At 38.1% G+C, this 20,927-nt stretch overlaps 2 long non-coding RNA genes across 2 annotated transcripts in view; one reads left to right on the top strand and one right to left on the bottom strand.

Annotated features, from left to right (window-relative positions):
- Window positions 1–20,927, bottom strand: part of LOC131382083 (uncharacterized) — a 335,812-nt gene that overhangs the window by 150,241 nt on the left and 164,644 nt on the right. The gene's annotated exons all lie outside the window — the stretch shown is intronic.
- Window positions 5,209–20,927, top strand: part of LOC131382084 (uncharacterized) — a 46,906-nt gene continuing 31,187 nt past the window's right edge. Inside the window, exon 1 of the long non-coding RNA XR_009211256.1 lies at window positions 5,209–5,434. This is a non-coding gene — a long non-coding RNA (uncharacterized LOC131382084). The remainder of the gene's footprint in view (window positions 5,435–20,927) is intronic.

Here is a 20,927-nt window from a genome sequence, read left to right as displayed (position 1 = left end):
GCTGAAGTGGAAACTGGAAGGAGAATAGCTAAGGGAAGGTAGTAGAAAGCTTTTCATAGTCACTAAGGTCTAACACAGAAATCATTCCACTGACTTCTGGAAGGAAGCCAATACAAATCTATCTTATCTTTTAGTGTTAATTTATTATAAACTTAAGTGTTAACTGGCCCAAACAAATCGTTATTGCCAAATTTCATACAGCAAAAACAATTAAAATTTTAATGACAATCACATAGAAATAGCAAAAGCTCTAAAGATGTCATTTCCAACATCTTCAGATGGAATTTCCCATGGAAACCAAATGGAAAGTGATAAAAATTATTTAATATGTATGTCTTACATGGAAATGTACAGCACTAAATCAGTGAGAACAATGAGACTGTATTTTAGAAATAAAATTAGCAATTGAAAGATAGGGATCAGCCACATAAACCTTACCTATGAGATTTTACTGGTTTTTATGCTTGCTTGTTTTCTGGTTTTTGTTTCACTTTTTGCTTTGGAGGGTTCAGTTATTCTTGTTGTTGCATAATATTTTAAAAAATACTTGCACACTTTTAGAAGAGTGGATACAAGATTTTAAGCTGATTTACTTAAATTTAATTATGCAATATAATCTCCATTTAATAGCTATCCCTTCAGTTCCCTTTTAAATGCCAGCCTGATGTTTCTTTTGAATGTGATCACATGCAGGTGACTGGAGATGCACCTCAGCTTTGCGTGGGTTGTATTTGAGGCTATATGCTGAGACTTTGGATTTAAGTTCTCAGTAACATCTGAGATTCTATGATCACCTACCTGTCTGTTAGGTTTTAGTACACTAGAAAGTGAATCAGCTGGGCATGGTGGCTCACATCTGTAATCCCAGCACTTTGGGAGGCCACAGCAGGCAGATCCCCTGAGGTCAGGAGTTTGAGACCAGCTAGGCCAACATGGTGAAACCCCATCTGTACTAAAAATACAAAAATTAGCCAGGTGTGGTGGCGGGTGCCTGTAGTCCCAGCTACAGCTTGGGAGGCTGAGGCAAGAGAATTGCTTGAACCCGAGACGTGGAGGTTGCAGTGAGCTGAGATCATGCCACTGCACTCCAGCATGGGAGACAAGAATGAGTCTCTGTCAGAAAGAAAGGAAGAAAGAAAGAAAGAAAGAAAGAAAGAAAGAAAGAGAAGGAAGGAAGGAAGGAAGGAAGGAAGGAAGGAAGGAGAGAGAGAGAGAAAGAAAGAAAGAAAGAAAGAAAGAAAGAAAGAAAGAAAGAAAGAAAGAAAGAAAGAGAATCAACCCATCAAGGGCTACGATACTTTGGGGGAAAGTGGAGGGGAGTGAAGGAAACTGTCCTGCAGGACTGGATAAGCCAGATGGGAGCCAAATATCCACAGCTCAGAGTGAGTGCACTAAACTGAGAACTTCTAACAAACTCCTTAGAAACACTGTAAAATAGAGATCAATGTTAACTAACACTTCATGGAAATCTCATGTCTTGAGAAAGTGGAGATTTTTCTTGATGGCAAGAGAAGCTGGGCAGCAGATAAGCTTAAGCCACATGAAGGTCTCTGTACTGTTCCATCTGCAAACATGAGATCCAGGAGATTCAGCTGTCACCATGGTTTTAGAACTTTTGTAGAGTCTTGAAGGTGGTCATTCCAGGGATGAATGAAAGATACATTGATCTTTGACTTAAAGCATGCCACAGAAATATAAGGATCGAGAGCCCTGGAAGCGGACAAATGCCAACATTAGGAATCGTTCATGGAATCAAAGCTCTGAGGCCTCCATTCTGTGGCAGATTACCCTACTCTCCTAGATGAAACACATGGCAGAGTAAAGAATCCCCAGGATATATAGGTCAGGAGATAATTCTGTCATTGGCAGTTAGATAGAAGGTCAACATAGAGCATCAGGGGACCACATGGCCATATTAAAGCATTTTGGATGTCATCACAAACCAGGATCAGGGCTGTATTCTGTTATTGAAGCTAAATACAGAAGAGAGGGTGGGGAGGGATGGAGACAGAGGGTAAAGCAACTGTACCAAGGCTCTTCTGTGACACCATCATCATTCTCTTAGCTCTTGATGTTGAATGCCTCCAGGGTCTTTCAGATAAGGCCTTTCTGAAGGCCCCAGCATCCTTCAGAAGAGGGCTTTAGACTTTTTCTCCTATTTATTAATGCTTAGGACCTAGCTATTTAGGCACTTCACACTTTTTCTCCTATTTATGAATGCTTAGTATTTCACTGACTCCAATGGCTTTATAAGACGAAGACTCTCAAGTTTAGAACACCAATCCAGACCCCTTCCTATGCTCTATTCTCATATGTTCAACTGCATAATCAATATCTCTACTCGATGCTTAATAGGCATCTTGAAGTCAACATTGCCAGAAACAATACATGGTGACTCCTTCTGAGATCCGAGGCCCAAAAGATAAAATCCTATGAGATGAGGATAATTAGGTTCCTCATACTCTACTATACATCTCTAAGCAAACTCAGTGTTTGGGAAGTGTGCCCACAGATTAGCTTCTAGACATCAGGATCCACAGAATTGCTGTGACTACTTTCATACTCTTGGACTCCAACTATAAATGAATGACAGAATGCCAGACTGCCCAAGATCAGAGAATAAAGGAGACACTCCCACATTGCCTTTATATGTGATTAAGATGTCAGGCTTGTTGACCATACTCACTACAGGCATGAACAATTCAAGTGGTACAATATGAACTAGCACAGTCATGATAAATGCCATGCAATGAATTCTCATAAGTATCCCTTTGCATGACTTTAGGCTAACATAAATGCTGAAGCAATGGCTAATATTCAGTACAGCTGAGATATTTCCTGGCAGCTGCTGAAGAAACATGGAAAATGGATGAATAAGAACAGGCTGAAGAAGGCTGAAGTCAGCAATGAGGCTGATAATTTATCAGAAAATTTGGTACATAACAACTGTCATAAAAGGTAGGGCATTTATAGTTAATTCATCATTCAGCAATTTGATCAATGAAAGAGAAAGAAAGGAAGAAAGAGACAGAAAGAGAAGAAGGAAGGGAGGAAGGAGAAAGAAAGAAAGAGAGAGAGAGAGAAAGAGAGGGAGAAAGAAAAAGAGAAAGAGAAAGAGAAGAAAGAAAAAGAAAGAGAAAAAGAAGAAAGAAAGAAAGAAAGAAAAGAAAGAAAGAGGGAGGGAGGGAAGGAAGGAAGGAAGGAAGGGAAGGGAAGGGAAGGGAGAAAGAATCAAGAAACAATGTATCCGAAATATCAATAAGGTCCCAATAGGTGCTCTGTCCTAGTCAGTTTGAGCTGCTGTAACAGAACACCATAGACTGTGCTTAAACAATAAACAGTGATTTCTCACAGTTCTAGAGGCTGGGAAGTCTCCAGGCATTTATGCTCAATCCTTGTACTTTGCTTCTTGGACGGCCCCAGCATCTCAGAGTAAATTTCTGCCTTTGTTTCTTAGCTAATTCTTACCAAATTCTACAGAAAAGTCAAGAAAAATGAAGACAGAAGAAAGAACTAAAAAGAATACAATTATTGATGACTGTGACCCCAGCAAAATGCTGAGTAAATTAGACTGAAATTTCAAAGGATTAAAAGAAAGATTGTTAGAGGATGAATAGAGCAGGTTGACAGCATTCATTTAATATATGTCAGCAGTTAAAGCAAAATGAAATAAAATGATGGCTAGAAGAGGCAGACTATAAAAGGAAGAACTTTTTAAGAAAGGAGAGCCTGAGTGTTTGAAGGCAAGGAGAAAGGAATCGCTGTAATGAGAAAGACTTAAATCACAGTCATGGGAAAAAATAAGCTTCAGAGCGAGATACCTCAAAATAACAACTGGACAGAACCTAGGACACAAATGGGGAGTGTTTGTTATAGTGAACAGGACTCGGCATGAGAGCTTAGCACAGAGGAAGAGATGAGTAAGAGAAAGAGATGAAAGTGGATGTTTCTGCAATGACTAGGGTTGGACTGTGAGAAAGAGGAAGTAAGAGTTAGTTTGGAACAGGGCCACAGGTGAAAGCAGTAAGGAATCAGAAGGAATAAATAGAAGAGCTTCCAAGAAGAAGCAAGTGCCAACATGTAGCTGGAAACAACATCTGCCATTTAAGTCTACATTTGTCTGGAAACAGAATTTAAAGCTATAAGATACCCCAGGAATGTTTTTATTTTTCCTAGTGATAATCTATGATCTAAAGAGAGGTGTGAATAATGTATATTTAAGAATTATTTTAGATTGTGGGGTTGATGTTAAGGCTTATCTAAAATCAAGAGACTTCAGGAGTCTAGACTGATGCGTATGAGCCACTATAACCAGGGACAGCCTCATCATTCAGCTGGGGAAAGATAATGTCATCAAAAGACATGAAATACCGGGGCAAAATAAAATAAACTAAAAGGGAGTGTGGATCAGGAGAGGAAAGATACTGACAGTTAGGTTCAATGGCGATAAAGAAGAGGGAGAGATGGCAAGCAAAACAGTGTGTCTGCAATGAGCCCACCAACTCTGAGATTTCAGCGGTATATGATGAGCAATTCCAGAGCATGGCAGCTAACCAGGGAGAGTGGAATGCTGCGACCGTTGATACTATAAGTCCATAAAGCTTGCTTAATGAACTTTCAGTAGGAAAGCCAATGTCACTGAGAACAATGATCAGAAAGGAAGAATAAATGAATCAAATATCCTAATAACAACTAACGATGGTAAAGTCTGGAACAGACTCAAGGTTGACTCCCATCTGTTCCACTTAACAGTTATCTTTGGACATGTTATTCAACGTTGTGAGCTTCATTCTCCTCTGCTACAAATGGAAACAATAAGTAGACACCTCTTAAGTATCATGATGAATAAATAAAATAAGGCACGCCAAGAGCTTAGCATGGAACCAGCGCAGAGTAACTCCTCAGTAAATGCTAGGAAATACCCTTAGAAGGACAAAAATCAAATGCGGGGAGCCCTCCAGGGCAGCTAGAATGATTAAGAAAGGAAGCATAAAGAGGCATCTGGAAGGCTTTGAAAGATAAGGAATGATGGATAGCTGGCAGTGTTCTGGAAAGATCCATCAAAAATGGCAGAGGGAAAGGCATGTGTCTGTTAAGACATGAGAACAAAGGAAAAAGTGAAAATGGAAAATGGGCTCAAGAGAGACAGAATTTCCCCAGTATCCAATCAAAGACTTTGTACGTCACAATCAAAAGGAGTAGGGGAAACGAGGGGGAAGGTATAAGGCAGTGGCAAACACCCAAAGAAGAGATGAGCAGGAAAATATTAGCTGTCGCCAGCAATGGAAAAGACTAGAAGTGTCTAACTCCTCTCATCGTTCAGACCCAGAAGACATCTCCGGTAAACAAAAGGGGGAAAAGCATCTGCTTCTCAAAGACAAAGGGCCTGAATGTTTGTGTTCTGTTATCCCAAGAGCCAAGAACATGAAGTCAGGTGTGTGATGTTCCCCTTCCTGTGTCCATGTGTTCTCGTTGTTCACACCGGGGCCTGTTGTGGGGTGGGGGGAGGGGGGAGGGATAGCATTTGGAGATATACCTAATGTTAAATGAAGAGTTACTGGGTGCAGCACACCAACATGGCACATGTATACATATGTAACTTAACTGCACGTTGTGCACATGTACCCTAAAACTTAAAGTATAATAAAAAAAATACAGCTATTATAATAAAAGATTTTACTCTCCTGGAAAAAAAAAAAAAAAGAACATGAAGTCAGAAAGAAAGATCACATAAGACATCATCGCATATGTGCTCACTAAGACCAAATAAGCTTTCACAGAAGTCTCATCCTCATAACTAGAAAAACACTACGTAGACCCTTTTATGTAGCTTTTTTTTATTTCCTGTCTTTATTTTTCTGTCACCATGCTCAGCCCTCTCAAACATGTTTAAATAGTCGTGGTTTAACATTAATGAGGTACATGATTTTGATCTGCTAATGATACAGATTATGTTTTCCACCCCAAATATTGATTATTGTATGATGTAAGTAGTATTGTTCTGTTAAAATTCAGAATAGGTGAAAGCATCTTCCTACAGAATTCATAAAAATATGAGGAATCTATGTGAACTATCTCTACTATTAATATCCACCAACCTTAGCTACAAATTCATCTATTTCTATTTTGGTATCTTCCATCATCCTTTTATCTTCTACTTCAGAATAAACACTTTTAGATTTTACTGGGCTACAGAACTTTTATTTTCTATTCATTCACTCCCATCCAAAAACAAAAGTTACCGCATGTTTTATAGTACATCACAATGGTGTTTGTGAGATTATACTGGGAAAACTGGAGGAGTGGGGGGAGGGTTCTACCTTTAGGCCATATCATTTACATATGAGAACCTAATACTATTTAAATAAGTGAAAATCACAGCCTTCCAACACAAAACCAGCTATTAAAACATTGCCATAAGCAAAATATTGAATCTTAAACTGAATTTGCACAAAATGGAAATGGACAGAAGCGCAGGTCACTAAAACAGTATTGTTTTAATCTTTTCCATGATCCTTTATATCCATGGATTTCTCTACATTCTCCCCCGTATATTTTGTAAAAATCACTTTCAGGTTTATGGAAAATGGAGCATAAAGTGAGCAGTTTTTATTTTAAATGAGTTGCATGGAAGAAAGAACAGCAACTATGATTTTTGCGATTAATTTGATAGACTTGCAGTAGGAAGTATTTAGTTTATCTGCACATATAAAATGAATATTAAAATATTCATACCCCAAGGCTACCAGCAAAAGTAGATAACAGCTGTTGGTCTAAAATTTGGTTTCATTATGCAGAGATTGGAATAAGCTTGTAATTATGAATTAAAGCTGGAGCAGTTAAAAAATGTTGAGTAGATTTTCTAACCTCAACATTTAAAATCAGTTTTCTGTTAAGAAATAAAGAAAGTGTTCACAGCAATGGGCTTTCAAGTGGTATCAGCAACAGCAGACTTGCTTTTGCTCACCTCAAAGAGAAATATGCAATAGATCCTTCACATAAATTTCTTAATTATTTTTTTCCTAAAGCAGGTTTGATTATCTTATACTGAGTCCATATTCTAAACAAACAAAACTCTAGTTTAATATTTGTTTTAGACCTGAAGACACACTAATACAAGGAAACAAGGGTTTAAAAATTATTTTGGTTAATAATGCACATTATGAGTTTTTATGTATATGTATTCTTTTCCCTGGGACATGATATCACTACAACAGATGAAATACTTTTAAGGTAGTTACACTATCAGATTAACAAAATGAAGTATTATAAATAATATAATTTTCTTATTTGAAAATCACTGAAGTTAGAAATATATTTTTGATTGCATTCTAGTAGTAAAAAATAGGATAATCTTTTTCTATTGCTCAAGTAATAATCCACTGAGAATTGTGACTTTAGTTTAAAGCAATGTAAATAATATAAACTCTCATGCACACACACACCCAACATAAACAAATTATATGGAACAGAGTAAAGCATGAATTTTCTCTCTCACTGCTCCCCTATTACAATCTGTTAAGAAACAGGATGGATTATTACTGGAAAGAAAAAGACAAACTATGATTGAACAATATGAATAGTGACTAAGAGATGCTTTTACCTTATTGTGACACATTTCGTTAAGAATTACAAAGCGTTTTAAAAATATTTTCTTAGATTAAGTGTTATTATCGTTCTTCAAAATGAAGATATTTGGCTTCAGAAATTATGTACTAGACCCAAGATGAGTAACAGTTAAGTACTACAAAAAAAAAAAAAAAAAGAAAGAAAAGAAACTCTGTGTCTATTATTTGCTGTGACATTAACTTTCAGCTAAATTATGTGTGTCTTGGCACAATGAATCACATTTTCGTGCTACTTTTTCCTTTTAATACTATACTAATATTCTACCTCTCTAACTCTAAAATGTGCCCAGAAAACAAAGGGGAGAGTTAACACTCCTCTACAGATTCCACCTTCCTGGATCAGATGCAGGTAAGACAGCAAGGCAGACAGCACAGAAACTCTGCAACTGTTCCCGTAGCTCCAACTAGCACCTTGAGTTTTGAGCTGCTCATGAAAAGAAAGGGAGAATAGAAACAATGATCTGAATCATATTTTTTAAAAATCAGACTCTTTATTTTAAAATAATCTTAGTAGTATAGCTAAATTGGAAAACAGAAAAAGAGAAGTTCATCTTTGTTATACTTTATGTTTGACACCTTTAAACACTGTATGCTAGGCCGGGCGTGGTGGCTCATGCCTGTAATCCCAGCACTTTGGGAGGCCTAGGCGGGTGGATTACCTGAGGTCAGGAGTTTGAGAACAGACTGACCAACATGGCGAAACCCCATCTCTGCTAAAAATACAAAAATTAGCTGGGTTTGGTGGCGCACACCTGTAAACCCAGTTTCTTGGGAGGCTGAGGCAGGAGAATCTCTTGAACCTGGGAGGCAGAGGTTGCAGTGAGCCGAGATCATGCCACTGCACTTCAGCCTGGGCAACAGAGCGAAACTCCATCTCTCATCTCTCTCTCTCTCTCTAAATATATATATATATATATACACATATGCTGTGAGTGTATTCACTCTGTTCCTGGAATGGAACAGTGGTAACAGAGCATCCAAAGATGAAAGACAAACCACGCAATGGCAAAAACCTGCCATTCTCCATGGAGCTCCAGTAATATATTCAATAATTTATGTAGACAAACAGGCTTCTAAATGCCTTCCTTGAATAACTGATAACCATGAAAACAAATTGACCTCAAACATTTAAAAGTAACCTACTACTTTATTACCAATGTATCAGCAGATAAAAATAATTTGCTTATCATAAAGATGGCTTTCCAGTTATCCTTAACAGGAACCAAGAGAAACTTTGATGAGTGTAATCAATCTAAAATCTGTTTTTATGCTCATCCTAACAGAAGTTGTAATGCAAAAATTAGAATCTAAATATTTCTTAGATATAAAAACTTTTATAGCTGAATTATAAGTGAATATAAAGAAAAAGAGAGTATATTTCTTTCCCAAAAACTCAAATAAATAAACAACAAAACGGTTAACATAAGTATATAATACTTTGATGGTTTACATTAGATAACCATGTTAATGTTTTAATTAGAAGTTCATGGGTAATATTAAATACAAATGTAAACATTAAAAAATTTTCTAGTTATATGGTGGTGCTTTTTTTCCTAAGATAAAATGCCAATATAAAGGTAGTAGATAACATTAAGAGAAACGTGAAAAATGTTGAAAAGAATTTCTTTTTCCGTGCAAATGCCAACACATAATTATATGGCAAGAACGGAACTTGTGTAATTTTTTATATAAAATAAAAGAAAAAACACCTTGAGAAATAGCATCAGCCCTTAGAGCATCTAAATACAGTTTAACATCTTTGAAAATACCATACAAATATTAATTAATCCTCACTTAAAAATGGAGGTAGATAAGCACAATCATCACCCTCTGATGAAGAAATAGACAGTGTGGTCAAGAGTCTAGCCCAAGGACTTAGGCTGCGGTCATCTGCCTTCAGAAGTGCGTAACTCCAGAAAAAATCAGGAGAGAGAAGACATACTTCAGATTGCAGTTGTTTCTAAAACATTAGGGTTTCTGTTTATGGCCTGAATCTCACCCGTTTATATTAACTGAACACCTTTCTTTGAGGATAGCACTCAGCCGCACAGACATCCTGTGCTCTTTTAATTGAGCCCCTTTGGGGGAAAGTATCGTTTAAATATAACAATATATTCAGAACCCTAAAATAATTTGATCTATAATAAATTCTTAAGCAAGAGAGGAAGACCAGCCTGGGGACCCTGGGAGGGGAAGACTGCCAGGTACGAAGTCAGAGATTCACAAGGAAGTTGTAGAAGCTCCTTCCCTGGAGACTTTTAAAAATAGACTAGACAGCCCTCTCCATACCTTGGTGTAGGAGGCCCCATTATACTTTGCTATTAAAGAACTTCACTATAGGTTTCCTTAGACTTGATTTTTTAAAAAGGAAAGAAATAAATGGGAGGAGAGGAAGGGAAAGCCACCTGGTGTGAGGAAAATTCAGTTTAGTGAATGCCTTTGATAGTTTATTATAATATGAATTATCTGATTTTCACACTGATTTTAAGGATAACATCTTTAAGGGATTTAGATTCTGATATCTACTAGGTTTCTCTGCTTTACATTTTTATTACTATTTTGTTCACTATATATTGTGCTATTTTTATAACTTCAGTATATACCAGGTCAAGCAGAAATTGGAAGTTGTGTGGATATTTTGTATTTTTCCCTATTTTAATGCCATAATTCCCAATATAATTGAATACATATGAAAACACACACCCCTAGATATATAAAATATAATAATAACTTTTCAGGAGGAACAATCAGCATTTTAAATATATCTATCTTCTAATTAATAAACTATGGAATATAGTCATCACAAATTCCACGTATCTTTCACCTTCAATTATGATTGAAGTTTGAGACAAATCTTTTTCTTATTAAAAAAAATAAAAGAAAGAAAAAGAAAGTGCTTCTGAGTTCATTCTGGATACTTGAATGTATGCAGAGCATTATGGAAACAAGATATTTTTTATCACCCATGCTCAAAACTTTGACAACTTTTTTACCTTTATGATTGACTGTATGTATTTGAGGCCTTTTGAGGACTACAGAGATTTCTTCTGCATTAACTATTTGGTTAAACTCATCATTTCTTTCTTAATTGAGTTACCCATTAGCATTTAGATAAGTTTCTCTTGAAAGTAAACTAGATGCTTTGGACAGATAGTGTTATGCAGGTGAAAAATAGTATTCATTTGACTATGTCACAACTTCTATAAAGTTCTACAAACTCTTCTAAAAGTTTTGGCAATTATATTACTTTCATAAGTTTCTGCATATAGTATTTTTTTAATACTCTATGATGCTGCAGCTGAATCATAGAGTAATCTTTCTGAAAATACTTCAAAAACTCCATTGGGGGTCCAAATTCAAGCTAAAATTCATTATGGAGCAACAATGCAAAAAATAACATAATATGTCCACCAGCTACATCATAATGTATAAGTACATTGTAACGTAATTTCCCACCTAGCAGCTGACAGCATTTTTTATCCTAATTGTGAACTCATCTATATTTAATAAATATTAATCAAGGACCCAAAACATGCTACCCATTACAGAGATTTCAGTAACATTTTAAGCTTTCCAAAGCATCACATATATTTAACCTTGGTATTAGTTTTCTATTGCTAATGTAACAAATTACCATAAACTGGCATCCTACAACCTAGAGTGCTAGAAGTCAGAAATCTGACATGGGTTACACTGAGCTAAAAATCAATGTGCTGGGGTGGTGGCTGGCAAGATGGCCAAATAAGAACAGCTCCGGTCTGCAGCTCCCAGTGAGATCAATCCAGAAGGCAGGTGATGTCTGCATTTCCAACTGAGGTACCTGGTTCATCTCACTGGGACTGGTTAGACAGTGTGTGCAGCCCACGGAGGGTTAGCCGAAGCAGGGTGGGGTATCGCCTCACCCAGGAAGTGCAAGGTGCTGGGGAACTCCTTCCCCTAGCCAAGGGAAGCCATGAAGGACTGTGCTATCCAGCCCAGATACTATGCTTTTCCCACAGTCTTCACTACCTCAGACCAGGAAATTCCCTCGGGTGCCTATACCACCAGGGCCCTGGATTTCAAGCACAAAACTGGGTGGCTATTTGGGCAGAAACCGAGCTAGCTTCAGGAGTTTTTTTCATACTCCAGTGCCGCCTGGAACACCAGTGAGACAGAACCGTTCACTGCCCTAGAAAGAGGGCTGAAGCCAGGGAGCCATGTGGTCTAGCTCAGCAGATCCCACCCCAACAGAGCCCAGCAACCTAAGATCCACTGGCTTAAAATTCTCACTGCCAGCACAGCAGTCTGAAGTAGACCTGGGACGCTCAAGCTTGGTGGGAGGAGGGGCGTCCACCATTACTGAGGCTTAAGTAGGTGATTTTTCCCTTACAGTGTAAACAAAGCTGCCAGGAAGTTCAGACTGGGTGGAGCCCACCGCAGCTCCACAAAGCCACTGTAGCCAGACTGCCTCTCTAGATTCCTCCTCTTTGGGCAGGGAATCTCTAAAAGAAAGGCAGCAGCCCCAGTCAGGGGCTTATAGATGAAACTTCCATCTCCCTGGGATAGAGGACCTGGGGGAAGGGACAGCTGTGGGCACAGCTTCAGCAGATTTAAATGTTCCTGCTTGCTGGCTCTGAAGAGAGCAGCAGATCTCCTAGCACTGCACTCAAGCTCTGCTAAGGGACAGACTGCCTCCTTAAGTGGGTCCCTTGTGCCTCCTGACTGGGAGACACGTCTTAGCAAGGAGAGCTCTGGCTGGCATCTGGCAGGTGCCCCTTTGGGGCAAAGTTTTCAGAAGAAGAAACAGGCAGCCATCTTTGCTGTTCTGCAGCCTCTGCTGGTGATACCCAGGTAAACAGAGTCTGGAGTGGACCTCCATCAAACTCCAGCAGACCTGCAACAGAGGGGCCTGAATATTGGAAGGAAGACTAACAAACGGAAAGGAATAGCATCAACATTAACAAAAAGGATAGCCACACAAAAACCCCATCCAAAGGTCACCAGCATCAAAGACCAAAGGTAGATAAATCCATGAAGATGAGGAAGAACCAGCTCAAAAGGGCTGAAAATCACAAGAACCAGAATGCCTCTTCTCCTCCAAAGGATCACAACTCCTTGCCAGCAAGAGAACATAATGGGATGGAGAATGAGTTTGAAGAACCGACAGAGGTAGGCTTCAGAGAAAGGTGGGTAATAACAAACTCAACCAAGCTAAAGGAGCATCTTCTAACCCAATGCAAGGAAGATAAGAACCTTGAATAAAAGGTTAGAGGAATTGCTAGCTAGAATAACCAGTTTAGAGAAGACCATAAATGACCTTATGGAGCTGAAAAACACAGCATGTGAACTTTGTGAAGCACACACAAGTATCAATAGCTGAATCGATCAAGCTGAAAAAAGGATATCAGAGATTGAAGAGCAACTTAATGAAATAAAGCATGAAGACAAGATTAAAGAAAAAAGAATAAAAAGGAACGAACAAAGCCTCCAAGAAATATGGGACTATGTGAAAAGACTAAACCTATGTTTGATTGGTGTACCAGAAAGTGACAGGGAAAATGGAACCAAGTTGGAAAACACTCTTCATTATATTATCCAGGAGAAATTCCCCAAACTAGCAAGACAGGCCAACATTTAAATTCAGGAAATACAGAGAACACCGCAAAGATACTCCTCGAGAAAAGCAACCCCAAGACACATAATCATCAGATTCACCAAGGTTGAAATGAAGGAAAACATGTTAAGGGCAGCCAGAGAGAAAGGTCAGGTTACCCACAAAGGGAAACCCATCAGACTAACAGCGGATATCTCTGCAGAATCCTTACAAGCCAGAAGAGAGTGGGGGCCCATATTCGACATTCCTAAAGAAAAGCATTTTCAACCCAGAATTTCATATCCAGCCCAACTAAGCTTCATGAGTGAAGGAGAAATAAAACCTTTAACAGACAAGCAAATGCTGAGAGCTTTTGTCACAACCAGGCCTGCCTTATAAGAGCTCCTGAAGGAAGCACTAAGCATGGAAAGGAAAAACCGCTACCAGCCACTGTGAAAACGACAAATTGTAAAGACCATTGACACGCTGAAGAAACTGCATCAACTAACAGGCAAAATAACCAGCTAACATCATAATGATAGGATCAAATTCACACATAACAATATTAACCTTAAATGTAAATGGGCTAAATGCCCCAATTGAAAGACACACTGGCAAATTGGAGAAAGAGTCAAGACCCATCGGTGTGCTGTATTCAGGAGACCCATCTCACATACAAAGACACACATAGGCTCAAAATAAAGGGGTGGAGGAATATTTACCAAGCAAATGGAAAGCAAAAAAATTTTTTAAAAAGCAGGGGTTGCAATCCTAGTCTCTGATAAAACAGACTTCAAACCAGCAAAGATCAAAAAAGACAAAGAAGGGCATTACATAATGGTAAAGGGATCAATGCAACAAGAAGAGCTGACTATTGTAACTATATATGCACCCAATACAGGAGCACTCAGATTCACAAAGCAAGTTCTTAGAGACCTACAAAGAGACTTTGACTCCCACACAATTATAGTGGGAGATTTTAACACCCACAGTCAATATTAGACAGATCAACGAGACAGAAAATTAACAAGGATATTCAGGAATTGAACTCAGCTCTGGACCAAGTGGACCTAATAGACATCTACAGAACTATCCAAATCAACAGAATATATATTCTTTTCAATACCACATCAGACTTATTCTAACATCGACAACATAATTGGAAGTAAAACACTCCTCAGCAAATGCAAAAGAATGGAAATCATAACAAACAGTCTCTTAGATCACAGTGCAATCAAATTAGAACTTTGGATTAAGAAACTCACTCAAAACCACACAACCACTGAACAACCTGCTCCTGAATGGAAACTGAACAACCTGCTCCTGAATGGCTACTGGGTAAATAACAAAATTAAGACAGAAATAAGGAAGTTATTTGAAACCAATGAGGACAAGGACACAACTTACCAGAATCTCTGGGACACAGCTAAAGCAGTGTTTACAGGGAAACTTATAGCACTAAATACCCACAGGAGAAATTGGGAAAGATCTGAAATTGACACCCTAACATCACAATTAAAAGAACCACAGAAGCAAGAGCAAAAAAATTCAAAGGCTAGAGGAAGACAAGAAATAACTAAGATCAGAGCAGAACTGAAGGAGATAGAGACATGAAAATCCCTTCAAAACATCAGTGAATCCAGAAGTTGCTTTTTTGAAAAGATTAACAAAATAGATAGACCGTTAGCCAGTTTATTAAAGTTTATTAACCAGACTAATAAAGAAGAAAAGAGAGATGAATCAAACAGACACAATACAAAATGAAAAAGGGGATATCACCACTGATCCCATAGAAATACAAACTACCATCAGAGAATACTATAAACACCTCTATGCAAATAAACTAGAAAATCTAGAAGAAATGGATGAATTCCTGGAGACATACACCCTCCCAAGACTACACCAGGAAGAAGTTGAATCCCTGAATTGACCAATAACAAGTTCTGAAATCGAGTCAGTAATTAATAGCCTAGCAACCAAAAAAAGCCCAGGACCAGACAAATTCACAGCCGAATTCTACCAGAGATACAAAGAAGAGCTGGTACCATTCCTTCTGAAACTATTCTAAACAATAGAAAAAGAGGGACTCCTCCCTAACTCATTTTATGAGGCAATCATCATCCTGATACCAAAACCTGGCAGAGACACAACAAAAAAAGAAAATTTCAGGCCAATATCCCTGATGAACATCGACGTGAAAATCCTCTATAAAATACTGGCAAACCAAATCCAGCAGCACATCAAAAAGCTTATTCACCATGATTAAGTCAGCTTCATCCCTGGGATGCAAGGCTTGTTCAACATACACAAATCAATAAACATAATCCATCACATAAACAAAACTAATGACGAAAAACCACATGATTATCTCAACAGATGCAGAAAAGGCCTTCAATAAAATTCAGCACCCCTTCATGGTAAAAACTCTCAATAAACTAGGTATTGATGGAATGTAACTCAAAATAATAAGAATTGTTTATGACAAACCCACAGCCAATATCACACTGCATGGGCAAAAGCTGGAAGCATTCCCTTTGAAAAGCAGCAGAAGAAAAGAACGCCCTCTCTCACCACTCCTAGTCAACATAGTATTGGAAGTTCTGGCCATGGCAATCAGGCAAGAGAAAGAAATAAAGGATATTCAAGCAGGAAGAGAGGAAGTCAAATTGTCTCTGTTTGCAGACGACATGATTGTATATTTAGAAAACCCCATCATCTCAGCCCAAAATCTTCTTAAGCTGATAAGCAACTTCAGCAAAGTCTCAGGATACAAAATCAATATGCAAAAATCACAAGCATTCTTATACACCAATAATAGACAAACAGCCAAATCGTGAGTGAACTCCCATTCACAATTGCTACAAAGAGAATAAAATACCTAGGAATACAACTTACAAGGGATGTGAAGGACCTCTTCGAGGAGAACTACAAACCACTGCTCAAGGAAATAAGAGAGGACACAAACAAATGGAAAAACATTCCCTGCTTATAGATAGGAAGAATCAATATCATGAAAATAGCCATAATGCCCAAAGTAGTTTATAGATTCAATGCTATCCCCATCAAGCTACCACTGACTTTCTTCATAGTATTAGAAAAAACTACTTTAAATTTCATGTGGAACCAAAAAACAGCCCATATAGCCAAGACAATCCTAAGCAAAAAGAACAAAGCTGGAGGCATCAAGCTATCTGACTTCAAACTCTACTGCAAGGCTACAGTAATCAAAAGAGCATGGTACTGGTAACAAAACATATATATAGACCAATGGAAGAGAAAAGAGGCCACAGAACAAATGCCACACATCTACAACCATCTCATCTTTGACAAACCGGACAAAAGCAAGCAATGGCGAAAGGGTTCCCTATTCAATAAATGGTTTTGGAAAAACTGGCTAGCCATATGCAGAAAACTGAAACTGGACCCCTTTTTTACACCTTATACAAGATGGATTAAACGCTTAAACATAAGACCTAAAACCATAAAAACCCTAAAGGAAAACCTAGGCAATACCATTCAGGACATAGGCACGGGCAAAGACTTCATGACTAAAACACCAAAAGCAATGGCAACAAAAGCCAAAATTGACAAGTGGGATCTAATTAAACTAAAGAGCTTCTGCACAGCAAAAGAAATGAGCAGCAGAGTGAACAGGCAACCTACAGAATGGGAGAAAATTTTGCAATCTATCCATCTGACAAAGGGCTAATATCCAGAATCTACAAGGAACTTAAACAAATTTACAAGAAAAAATCAAACAACTCCGTCAAAAAGTTGTCAAAGCATATGAACAGACATTTCTCAAAAGAAGATATTTATGCAGCCCACAAACATATGAAAAAAGCTCATCATCACTGGTCATTAGAGAAATGCAAATCAAAACAATAATGAGATACCATCTCACACCATTTAGAATGGTGATCATTAAAAAGTCAGGAAACCACAGACGCTACAGAGGATGTGGAGAAACAGGAACACTTTTACACTGTTGATGGGAGTGTAAATTAGTTCAAGCATTGTGGAACACAGTGTGGCGATTCCTCAATGATCTAGAACCAGAAATACTATTTGACCCAGCAATCCCATTACTGGGTAGATACCCAAAGGATTATAAAGCATTCTACTCTAAAGACACAAGCACATGTACGTTTACTGCAGCACTATTCACAATCACAAAGACTTGGAACCAACCCAAATGTACATCAATGATAGACTGAATAAAGAAAATGTGGCACATACACCATGGAATACTATGCAGCCATTAAAAAAGATAAGTTCATGTCCTTTGCATGGACATGGATGAAGCTGGAAACCATCATTCTCAGCAAAATAACACAGGAACAGAAAACCCAACACCACATGTTCTCACTCATAAGTGGAGATGAACAATGAGAACACATGGACACAGGGAGGGGAACATCACACACCAGGGCCTGTCAGGGTTTGGGGTGCTAGGGGAGGGATAGCATTAGGGGAAATACCGAATGTAGATGATGGGTTGATGGGTGCAGCAAACCATCATGGCACGTGTATACTTATGTAACAAATCTGCACATGTATCCCAGAACTGAAAGTATAATAATAATAATAAAAAATCAATGTGCTGGTAGGGCTGGCATTCCCTTCTAGAAGCTGTAGGGAAGAACCTGTTTCTTGCCTTTTGCAGATTTTGGAGACTGCCACATTCCTGGGCTGGTGGCCACCTTCCTCCATCTTCAACAGTGATCCTCAACCTTTCTGCACCAGCGACTGGTTTTGTAGAAGACATTTTTTTTCACAAACGAAGGCAGGGTGGGGATGGTTTTGGGATTATTCAAGTACATTACATTTATTGTGGACTTTATGTCTATTATTATTACATTGTAACATATAATAAAATAATTATACAACTCATCATAATGTAGAATCAGTGGGAGCCCTGAGCTTGTTTTCCTGCACCTAGACAGTCCCATCTGGGGGTGATGAGAGACAGTGACAGCTCATCAGGCATTAGATTCTCATAATAAGCACACAGCCTAGATCCCTTGCATCCACAGTTCACAATAGGCTTCATGCTCCTGTAAGAATCTAATGCCATTACTGATCTGACAGGGGGCAGAGCTCAGGCAATAATGAATGATGGGGAGCTGCTGTAAATACAGATGAAGCTTTGTTCACTCACCCACTGCTCACACCCACTGTGTGGTGCAGTTCCTAACAGGCCACAGAGCAGTACTGGAGACTGGGGAGCCCTGATCCTCAAAGGGCAGGTTGAGGCCTTCTCAGATCACTTCACTCTGACCTGCTCTGCCTCCCCTTTCACTGTTAAGAACTCTGTGATCACATCTGATCAACTGATTAGCAACCTTAATTCCATATAGGACCTCATTTCCTCTTTACCATGTGATGTAACAGAGTTGCAGATTCCAGGGACCAGGATATGGACCTTTTAGGGGGAGGGGAGCAATTATTATCCCTACCAACTTCTTAATCTAAACTACAGATTTATGATAAATTCCCCCATTCCTGAAAAGTACTGAAAAAATGCTTGAAACTGTATGCAACCAGGAAGGAGGGGGATGCCAGCTACATCTTGATACAGCATCTGCATCTTGTAGTGCACTAAGGGGAGGGAAAGGAGATGGTGGCAGAGGCAGAGGCTGGCATCTAGCCCTTCTGGGCATCACAGCACAGTACTGAGTTCCTGGAAGCTCTAGAACTCAAATTAAAATGTGGCCGTCCAGGTTGTTATAACTTATATTTGCCAAGGTAGGAGGGTAGAGCATGCAGTAAGTAGTCTCTTGGTATCCATTTGGGATGAGTTTCAAGACCCCCTGTAGATACCAAAATCTGTAAGTGCTCAAGTCCCTGATAAAAAATGTAGAATTTGCATATAACCTGCACATATCCTCCCATATATTTAAATCATCTCTAGATTACTTGTAATACCTAATACAATGTGAATGCTGCATAAATAGTTATACCGTATTGTTTAGGGAGTCATGAGAAGAAAAAAAAGTCTGTACAGGCTCAGTACAGATATAACCATCCTTTTTTTCTTCCAAATATTTTCCATCCACAGTTGGTTGAATTCACGATGTGATGGAACCTAAAGATATGAAGGGCCAACTGTATTTGAGAATTTGTTAGTTTGATTTATTACTTTTAAGTATTTATGCATAGGGTATATGGATGTCCATTGGTACACTCCTGCCTTGGGTCTTCAAAATACCAGAGGCCAGTCTGTCTCAGGTATCCTCATTCTGATATTTTAATTCAAATTAAATTTGCACATCTATAAAACAAGTTAACATCTCCCCAGAAAACAGTTTGCTGCCAAATACTAGGATGTATTTAATTTCTTTCACCTTAATTTGAATTATTCTCTGAGAGTACCAGCATTTGTTAAACTCAGTGTTTGAAGGACTTGGATGATTTTAACTTCATTTTCTTATTACTCATGTGTATTTCTGTCTAAATAAGAGTTCTGAGTTAGCTTATATATAATGGAAAGTCAGGGGAAACCATGAGAACTCTGGGGACATAGGATGAACTGAGCATAAAGGTTCTCGATAGAGAATCTAAGAGCAGGAAAAATAAGTAGGGCCACTCCAAGTAATGATAACAGATTTTGATCATGTTTCACTGGTAGAATTGACATAAAATCTGGAGAATCCAGGAATTTTACATAGGTGTTCATACTGATTCATTTAGTGAACAAAATTTTAACTTGGCAAAAAGTATTTGCAGAAATGCAAATTCAAGGTCTTCTTATAATAAAATACAAATCTGAAATTTCATGGGACATGCTAGGACATAATGACCAACAGCAAGTCTAATCAATGCTGATCATATGGACTAACACCATCTCTGATAAATGGGCATTAATCTCTAATTGAAGACCAATCTTATTTTTAATATATTGCCTCACTGTTACTACATATTTAGCTATTTGTGTTACTGAAAATAAAACAAAACACAAAAAAAAATCCAGGTTGTTTTCTCACATCCAACCTCTTTTTGGTGAGGAACTCTGGAAAAAATTAACATATTTCTAATCTCTTATTGATTATGACTTCCACTGGTTATGGATAACAATTACATGAAGTTGACAAGGTTCATTCCTATTAGTTTGAGCCACAAAAAAAATCAATTAGTCTTTGTTTTGTATAACTATTTTATAAACATACTATTGGATTGTTCTTTCTTGTAAGATTGTTTGATTATGTCTTCTGCCAAAGAATGGGGGGAAATTAATTACCTTAAAAAATTACTGAATCTAAAGAAGTATTTTACAAAATGCCATTCTTTACTTAATAAAGGGCCAGCTCATATTTCATGAGTTTCCATTCATCTGACAGAGCTGTGGTGTTTGTAATTGTGTATATAAAGTCATCAGTCTTCTAGAACCATCTTTAGCTGAGCAAGCCCCAAAGCATGGTCCATTCTGCTCAGATCTGATCAGCATCTTTATAGCATATCAGCCTTGGGGTTCAATTTTGTTTTGGATGCTTTTATAAATGAGCACAATCACTAGTGAATCTGTTCTTCCAGATTGCAAAGAGAAAAATTGAGAGAGGAACTTTAGTAGATTACCGTGTCATTGAGAATAAAGTACAAGCACAAATGCACCTAAAGTAGTCTCAGGGATGATTTTGTCGGGTGTACATTTTCAGTTTTATTTCAGTAAAATTAGATGATTGTCTTAGTTATTATCGTTTTTGAAGTTATGCGCTAACCCCAGGCTA

This window comes from Hylobates moloch, unplaced genomic scaffold (genome assembly GCF_009828535.3).
Source record: "Hylobates moloch isolate HMO894 unplaced genomic scaffold, HMol_V3 SCAFFOLD_20, whole genome shotgun sequence".
NCBI lineage: Eukaryota > Metazoa > Chordata > Mammalia > Primates > Hylobatidae > Hylobates > Hylobates moloch.
This window is presented reverse-complemented; position numbering and strand designations above follow the sequence as displayed.